Here is a 9,764-nt window from a genome sequence, read left to right as displayed (position 1 = left end):
GAGTTGTTGCTATTCCTTTCTTCGATCTCCTGTTGAGTTTGTACGTGTTCAGAATGGTTTGATCCCTATCCAGCTGAATTCCTGAGAGGAGACGAAATCCAGGTCTCCTACTCCTCCGCCATCTTGCTCCGCCCCCCCTATGTTTTGTTTTTATAAGTAAACTCTACCCTCAGCGTGGGGCTCAAACTCATGACCCTGAAATCAAGAGCCTCACACTCCACTGACTGAGCCAGTCAGGCACTCTTAATGGAGAAATTCTTAATGAAATTATATAACGTGCCTAAGAATTGTCAGAGGCTTATGAAGAAGTAGAATGATGAAGGGAATAAGGGTAGAGATAAGAGGTTTTTTTTGTTTTGTTTTAAGTTCAGTGTAGGCAGTGGAAAGAGGGCTAATATTTGCTTTTACAGTTTTGGGAAAGGCAAATATTAGCAAAGATATTTGGAACTCAATGAAGAAAAAAGGACCCAGTTCATCATAAAATGTTTAAGGAACTAGTTTAAGGCTCTATACCTTCGTGTCTGTCTGCTCTGCCTCTGAAGGTCTTCTCCTTTGTCCATTTTGAGAATGCCTATTCCTCCTTTAAAACCTAGCTCATCGATGCCAGGATACTTTTATTACTCCCAAGTCCCTTTCTTTCACAAATTCCCCTTCCCAGGAGAAAAGTCAAGTTTAGGATATCAGATTTTTTAAAAAGATTATTTATTTATTTATTTATTTATTTATTTATTTATTTATATTAAGAGAGAGAGAGAGAAAGCAAGCACAAGCTGGTGGGAGGAGAGAGAGAGAGGATAGAAGCAGACTCCCCACTGAGCAGGGAGCCCGACATGGGGCTCGATCCCAGAATCCTGAGATCATGACCTGAGCCAAAGGCAGACGCTTAACCCAAGGCAGGTGCTTAACCGATGGAGCCACCCAGGTACCCAGGATATCAGATTTTTACCACTTGAACCTCTGTAAAGAAAAGCAAATTGAAGCTGAGGTAGACACCTGACCCAAGAAGAATCAACTTCCTGGCCATCCAGTGGAATCTCTTTCTCTCTCACGAGAGTTTGAACTAAAGGGACCCAGAGAGTGTAATCTGTGGGTGATGGATTTTAGAGATGAATAGTCATGTGGAGGTAGGACCAGAGTCAGCATGTAGTGAGTCAAAGGACTGTCTCAGGGAATGTTACTATGAAGATCAGGAACCACCAGTGAACAAATGAAGTCAGACTGCACCCATTCATTTATTCAGGAACATTTGTTGAGTTTCCAGATTCTGTAGACGGGCCCACTCAGCATCCAGTCGAATCCCTTTCCTGCCTGTTTCCCTGTTCTAAAGGGGCTAGGAAGCAAAATGCTACATTTTTGGATGCCTTTGCAGCAAACTTCTGCATTGGGCCAGGTGAGGGGACAGACAGAGGTAGGGAAATTGCAGCTTTTGACACACATGGTGGTTGGGGTATTCAGTTCTTCAGGATCTGAGGACTGACTTACCTTTTGGTGTCTAGCATCATTCATGCTGAGTGGTAGACAGCTGACCTATGCAGTCTCCAAAAGAAAAAAATCCTTCATTTCTCCTGGCTCAGTTTTTCCTGATAGAATACATCTATGCTTAGATCCTGGGACTTCTATAAGGTACTTCATACCCTGTAATAAATTCTTTTCTGTTTAACTGGTTAAAGTGAGTTCTCTTGTTTTCAGCTAAGCTCCCTGACCCAATGATGCTTTAGTATCAGGTCTGACTATAATTGAGAGTTTCACAGAAGAGGAAATCTAGGAATCTGACTGGCTTGGTGTTGAAGGCAGAGAAGACATGGTTAGCACGAGAAGATGGAGCACAACACCGCTAGTTATCTGTACTCAATAGCCAGACAGGTAGTAATCTCAAATAAAGCGCCTCTCGAAGGAAATCTTTGTTGGACTTAGAGGTTGATTCTGTGTAGACTACATTGCTGCAAAAATTGTGGTCCATGTGATCATTAGCATCACTTGGGAACTTGGCTAGAAATGAAATCCCAGGCCCCACTCCCTCACCTACTGAGTCAGAGCCTGTGTTCTAGCAAGATCCAGTGTTTCATCAGAAAGAGTGGTGGATGAAGTACTTTACACTCTGCTGTGGACCCTAAAGAAAAAAAGAAAAACTGACAAGATCAAACAGGGATGGAGTCTCAAGTTTATGCAATTCAGGCTGGTCTTTTTTTAAAAAAGCATATAAAATTTGGAACACAAAATTAGCTATGCAAAGATATGTATATTTAGAAGGAGCACGTGAAAGTGAGGAACCCTGAAGATTATATTTCATCAGCATCACAAAAAACTTCCTCTGGCTCAAAGTTTTAAGTTTTCTGTACAGAGACTTTCTATGGCTGCTCTAAAAAATACTTTATTGCTTTTAGTCACAGGGCTGATGTAAGCAAAAATCAAACGCAGAGACTGATCCCATGGGCTGTTCTCATACAACTGAGTTCGAATCTAAACACTGATTGAGAATGAATGAAAATTGAATAATACAATTGGACATGGTAAGAGTATTATTTTCGCCAGAGATACTGGCGAATGCTATAAAACAGGGCTTCCTGCACCCCATCCACCTGAGATTTGTCAAAGACTTACCACCAAACCACTTTCTTCCCATTAGGCTGTAGATTTTTGGGAGCAGGCTCTGAGTTTGATTCATCTCTATACCCTGGTACTTAAGCTACTCTAGTCAGCATGGCTTGCTATGACAAACAATAGATGAGTGGTCCCTTCTTCCTTCCATTCTTTGCTATAAGCCAGAAAAAAGTTTCCTGGTTGGCCCAAGTGTTGGGCGCTGCCTATGAAATGGATGGTGTACCGAGATTCTAGAATAGCCAAGAAATAACAGCCCATTTCCCTGGGAAGACACAGTCTGTTCATGTTCCTCTGTGAGTGAGCCCTTCCCTACAGTTACAGTACACGCGGGGGGGAGAAAAAGCAGGGAGGCATTTGCTGAGGTCAGCTCTGGCCTTTTGGCTGTATGTTATTCTGAGCAGACTGCACGGGGTGGGAGGGAGGAATGGAGAAAGAGAGACAGGGAATGCTCTGCTGGCTGGTGCTCCCCGCTGCTCCAGCTAAATTGTAGTTCTTTCAGGACACAGAAGATGCCCTTCACCTTGTGATGGTGCATGACAGCTTTCAAGTGCTTTCACTTCCACTGGGATGAACACACGAGTAAAATAGGATGGTATTAATTTGGCGGGTCTTTCAGAGAGCTTTCAGTCAAATAAAAAACAACCTGCAGTACAACAAAAACTATGGTACCATAGGTGCTGGGGACTGAGGAGGGATATATGGGAGCACCACACTACTCAGCCTCTAGGTTTGGGCCAGGTGATGCTTGAGGTGAGCCAGGAAAAGGAATTTGGAGCTAACCCTGCTGACCAGTGATCATTCTAGGCAAGGGGAGGAGAGGGCACAGCTCCTCTGTAAACAATTTAATAACATAAAAGAAAAAAGCATAAAACAGATCTTTGCCCAAATATTTGTATCAAAAAGTTACATACAACAGTAAAAAATTGGAAAAAACCAGTATCCAACAACAGGGAAATGGTTCCATGTATCAGAGGGCATTTGATGTTTATGAAAAGTATAGAAACTTGGGAACCTGATTATAACATTAAGGTGATAAAGGCAAGTTACAGGAGCATGTTTTCAGGGTGACCTTCATGATGTAAAAGCATTTAAAAATCCAAGACTTGAAATAGGTATATCAACATCCAGTTGCATCAGGCTAGGGACTGAGGAAGAGAATAGGACATGGTTGACTTTTTTTCTTTTTTCCTGTCTTCACTTCATTTTTGGAGGGTGTTGTTGCTATTGACAATAATTTCTGGTGGTTGAACATGTTTTAATTTTATAATAAATAAGAAAATAAGCTTCGATAACCTTGACATGGATTAAACATCCCTGCTCTGACTCATCTTTTATTTTTATTTTATTTTTTTGTGAGGGACAAATCCATGGACACCTGGAAAAGTGCTTTGTGCCCTATAAAGCACCGTAAAAAAAGGAGAGCCTTACATCTGCAGCTTTGCTTAGTTTTCCTATAGTTCTGGTAGGACTATCTAAAAATACACACTTGTCATGACTAAACTTATATTTTTGCTGGTTTTCTTGTTTAGGGCTTTTGTTATGGTTGTTTATTATTTGTTTTTGTTGTGAGGAAAGGAAGGAGTATTTTTTTTTAAACTACTGAAGCATGGGGGTGCCTTGGTGCCTGAGTTGGTTGAGTGTCAAACTCTTGATTTCAGCTCAGGTCATGATCTCAGGGTCATGAGATCGATCCCCGTGTTGGGCTCCGTGCTCAGTGTGGAGTTGGCTTGAGATTCTCCCTCTGCCCCTCCCCCACTTTCTCTCTCTCTAATAAATAAACAAATAAAATAAAATCTTAAAAAAAACTACTGAAGTATGATTGACATGCAAAGACCTTACGTATTTCATGTGTACAACTGGATGAGTTTGGGTAAGTATATACCTGTGAAACTATTTGACATTCTCTTTTCCCTCCTCAAACTTGGTGATGATCTAATGACCTAAATCTTTTGCTTTAAAAAAATGCCTTTTTATGTTTCCTCTTACCGTTCTGTCCTTTATTCTTCTGCCTTTGCCTCTTGCTCCCAGCATTCATCATTAACAACTTAAACAATGTTATTTGGCACTTACTCTGAGCAGGAAATGTGAGTGGCAAGTGACTAAGTCATTGTTCTTGCCTTCTGGAACATTCAGCAGAGTGGAAAAGACACAGCCCTCGAAGAAGGGAACCACTGGTCACTGGTAGCTCTGTGTGAGGCCGGGGCTACGAACAATAGTCATTCTTCCCCAGAAAGCTCTCTGGTATTACTCTTGCCCTGAGACAGATGATTAGTGGGATTTATTTGTGCAAGGTCACAAGTCTAGAAAATAGGGTTCTGGGATTTGAAATCTGTGACTTACATATCACAGAGGCTCAGTTCAAATGGACTGAAATAGTTGAGGAGGCTAGTAAGGTCTCGCCTGACTTGGACTCTTGATGGTAGATTCAAGTCAGGCAGGCAGATCCTGCAAGAACTCAAAATCATGAGCTACAGGTCAAATTTTATCAGAAGGTTATTTTTCCCAGGCACCCAAACGTGGTCTCCTGGTCTCCCTAATAATTAGCAGGGGACAGTGGATCAGGAGATACTTTCACTTTATTCCCACTCAATGGGAAATCTGCAAGTTCACCAGACAAAACCTGTGGCTCAGCCATGCAAAAACATGGCTTCCTTCCATTCTCCTTCCTTTCTCCTGCCTTTCTCCTGCCTCCTTTCCTGTTACTTCCCATGACCATCAAGTCCTATTCACAGGCTATCCTACTCCTTCTCACCATTTATTTCATTGTACTGTTTCATGATAATTAAGGGTGCATCTGATTGTGGTCCCATACCACTAGCTCTGTGACCTAAAAAGCTAGGCCTCTTTTCTTCCAGTTCCAATCCAAACAATTCTAAGGAAAGTTTCTGATTAGCTTTGCTTAGGTTACATGTTTGCCCTGGATCAAAAATGGTGGTCAGGTGAACCAGGGCCTGTGCTTGGCTGGCCAAGGTCACGTGTCCTCCCTCTTACCCTCTTGGTTGCCAGGGAATTAGGGTATTTTAATTGGAATTACAAGACTGGAAAGGTGGGCAGAACAATATGCCAAAGGAAGCAAGGCTTCTGAATGTGGGACAAAAACACTTGCTGTCCAGTGTCACAAAATTGAGTTTGTCTGATTTTTTAAACATAAGCATATTGCACTTCCTCTCACTGCACCTCCACCCCCAAGAGAAGAAGAATGTGATTGGAGGACCTACGGGGAACTATTAATGAAAAAACAAGACAAACATTCCTCTGCTTCTTAAGAGATTTGAAATTCAGTTTTTCACTTACATGTTTTTTTACTTCTAAAAAAACCCCAGGTACTGCACTGTAAAATGGAGGATTGAACAAATTAATGGTCTATATGGTTTCTTTTACATTTGTTGAACTAAGATCTTCTAGGTTTGGGGGAAGCTGTCAAGTTTGCTAGGTTGCCCAAAGGTACAATTTTGGGGACTGTTTTAGAGTTCATACCATTGATGTCACTGGCTATTTATCTGCTTAAACTTTCAAGGAATTTGATGCCAAAGCCTGGGGCTTGGATGTCCATCTCACCCATGTGTGTTGGTGAGACTCTGGGTTGCCACCATAAGAAGATACCATTGTATGGTTTCCTAAAGGTTGGAATTTTGCTGATCTGTGAAGCTTCCAGGAACCACGTGGATGCAGGGACTCCTGTTTTCTGTCTTTCTCGTCAATTAGATGGTCTTTCTCTAGACAGCTCCACTTATTTTCCTGTCCTCTGCTCTATTGTCCTCTCATTTGTGGCTGGCCACTTCTCTCAATTGCCTCTACATGGAATTTCACAGGGGACTTCTATTATGGTTTTGCTAATCATCCTCTCTCTCTCTCTCTCTCTGTCTCTCAGTACTTGGCTCCAGGCTACCTCACAGATCACTGACCAGCCTGCTGATGGAATCTCTTGGACCAGAATTCCTTCTTGGTTCGATCAGAAGCCTCCCCTTATCAAAGACTCTGGAAGTGCTGCTTCCCTGAGCAGGGACTGCACTCTAAATGCTTACGGAGAGCCATTTGATACCAACTTCCAGGGAAACAAAATTGGCCAGATCCCTTTGCAACAACCTGACAGTTCAAGCAACCGTAGAATGAGTTGATGGGATTTGTGCTCCTCCCTTTATAGATGAGAACACGGAGGCCCAGAAAGGAGAAGTGGCCTATTCAAGGTCACAGTCAATTACTGGTGAAGCTGTGAATCAATTCTAGGTCTGCTGACTCTTTGGGGGTCCCTTGAATCTCACACCGTGGGCATATTTGGAGGGTTGGATGGCACTGGTGAGGGAACAATCTTGGCTTGAGCTATTTGCATTTGGCAGACTCTCCTGGTCTTCTCTTTTGACTCAGTTCTGGGACAAATTTCCTCCTGTTTTCCCTCAGCATTGGCTTGGGCCAGCTGCAGGTCCCCACTGTGAGGTGGCCACGTGGAGCAGGTGGGCCAAGCATTTTCATTTCATAGTCCATTAGCTCTTGGCACAGTAACTTTTTTTTTTGTATCCTTGGCCTCCCAGGTCTTATATCACCTGCTAGGTTGGCGGAGGAGGCTACGGTCTGGGAATCTGATGCCTAGATCCAGTTAATGGGGCTGGATTTGGCTGCCTAAAACTTTCCATCCGCTGCTGAGAACCTCACTGGGAGATACTCTGTTCTGGTTTTGATTTTTTTTTTTTTCCTCCCACAAGTCCTTGCTCACACACTATTCTTCAAGGTGAGAAAGATACAGGGAGACATAGGTAGATGGAGAGACAGGATGGGAGGCAGAATTAGAGAAATAGAAGGACACAAAGAGAAACAGAATCTGTGAAACACAGAGGCCATGCAAGATGAGAGAGAGACAGCCAGAGGGACCAGAAAGGCAGGGAGGAAAACAGAACAAATCAGAGGTGAAGGGAAAAGGAGAAAGAGATATCGATGGGAGAAATGCAGAAGAGAAGATCATGTTATAGAATGGAATTGGGAGATTCTTTTTCTTTTTTTTTTAAAGATTTTATTTATTGATTGATTTGGGAGGGGCAGAGGGAGAGGGAATCTCAAGGAGACTCCCCACTGAGTGGGGAGCCAGATGTGGGTCTCAATCTCAAGACGCTGAGATCATGACCTGAGCCAAAACCAAGAGTGAGATGTTTAACCAACTGAGTCACCCAGGCACCCCTGGACTTGAGAAATTCTAACCAAATTCTCTCATGGTGTCAGTACGAGATAAATTTCCCCAAAGGTCATCTGAGCTAAGCCTCAGAGCCAGTACCAGAACCCTAAATGTCTAATTCTTTCTCTGGAATGCATTTAGTTCTTTGCCACCAAAGATGCCCAATAAATATTTATTGAGTAAATACATGAGAGCTGAGATGGTCAAGGGACTCCAGCCACGTCAAATGAACCATGTTTAAAATTGGTAATAGTCTCGAGAAGAGAAGGGTTCCAGAGAATATGACCAGTGACTTCAAATGTTTGAAGGGCTGCCATTTGGAATAACGATTAGATCGGACAAGTGTGTGCTTTAAGGATCAAACCAGGACCAGTGGGTGAAGGACGCAGGTAGATGGACTTGGGATCAATACGTCCATACATTCAGAGAAGCACATTCTTCCTATCTGGAGGCTTATAAGAAACATCGGAACTACCAGTTGGCAGGAATGTTACAGCTGTGTCATGAAGGCAGAGGGTTTGGTTGGGCAATTTTCTACCTAATTCTGAAGTCTCCTAATCAGTGATCATCAGTGGATGGGTCATCCGTGTGTCTCTTAAAATGGGATATGGAGGTGCGTCTGCGTGCACGTGTGTATGTGTTGGACTATTTGTGGCCAGCGACAGCACCACGACTTCCTTCCCTGAACAGTTCTGGGTAGATATTTACCAATGACAGGAACATGGTCAAAATTCAGAAGGCAGAAATAGAAAGGAGGGCATCATTTTCTGGAGGTTTTGAGATGGTTATATTTGCTGATTTTGCAAAGCTTGGCATGAGCTCCCACTTCATTGCTGGGGGCTAAAAATGCAGATTCCTGAGACCCACTCAATACTTATTAAATCAGAATCTGCAAGTTTAAAAATTGCTTGGAAGGGAACAGTCAAGATCCAGAGTAGAAGTTCTGTTCTCTAGACCTTCTGTATTTGAGGTATAGGAGAAAAGGCAGGGTGCCTGGGTGGCTCAGTTGGTTAAGCGACTGCCTTCAGCTCAGGTCATGATCCCAGAGTCCTGGGATCGAGTCCCGCATCGGGCTCCCTTCTCTGCGGGGAGCCTGCTTCTCCCTCTCCCACTCCCCCTGCTTGTGTTCCCTCTCTCGCTGTGTCTCTCTCTGTCAAATAAATAAATAAAATCTTAAGAAGAAAAAAAAAAAGGAGAAAAGGCAGCTCAGGAGTGACGTGGAGAGTACCGATGAGCGCCAGGTGCCTGAATTCTGGTATAAACCAATCGTCAGTACTGACAGGAATCCCTCAGACATGCATGTTAGGCTATGAGGCCTAGGTTTGAATCTTGGATCCTCCACTTGCTGTGCAAACTTGCACAAGTTCCTTAACCTCTCTGATCCCGTTTTCCCTGTAAAGTGCAGGTAATCGTGTTCATCTCACGGAATTGTTTCCCTATCCCATTTCTTCATCCATCAAACATTTATGGAGCACCTAGGATGTGCAGGTCCTTTGGTCTAAATCACAGGGACCATTGCCTTTTCATGGGACCTACCATAGGGTGGTTTTAAAATTCAAATATAACAAGATTTGTGTATTTCCAAATGCAGTACTATTCAGAATGAGGAGGACTACAGATTTTTCAGCACATTTTCACACCCCCTTTCTTCAGGCCCTGTACCCTGAAACTCGGGGATGGGCACATGATTCAGCCTTGGCTAATCCTCAGGTTCTCGTGATGTCGTGATTGGCTTAGGGATGGGCAGGTGACCCAAGCAAGGCCAGCCAGTCGGATATATCCTCTGGGGATGCTCTTTGGACATTGGGAGAAAGAGGTTTCCCTTCTCCTGGAGCTGCCAAGCTAGGAAGAAGGAAGTCTGGGATGCGAGTGCCTTATCTTCATCACATAAAAAGAGCTGGACTGTAAGATGTGTTGGAGGAGGGGCGCCTGGGTGGCTCAGACGTTACGCGTCTGCCTTCGGCTCGGGTCATGGTCCCAGGGTCCTGGGATCGAGCCC

Source organism: Leptonychotes weddellii, chromosome 4 (assembly GCF_054177405.1).
Source record: "Leptonychotes weddellii isolate Sample4059 chromosome 4, ASM5417740v2, whole genome shotgun sequence".
Classification (NCBI taxonomy): domain Eukaryota; kingdom Metazoa; phylum Chordata; class Mammalia; order Carnivora; family Phocidae; genus Leptonychotes; species Leptonychotes weddellii.
Note: the sequence above shows the minus strand (reverse complement) of the source record.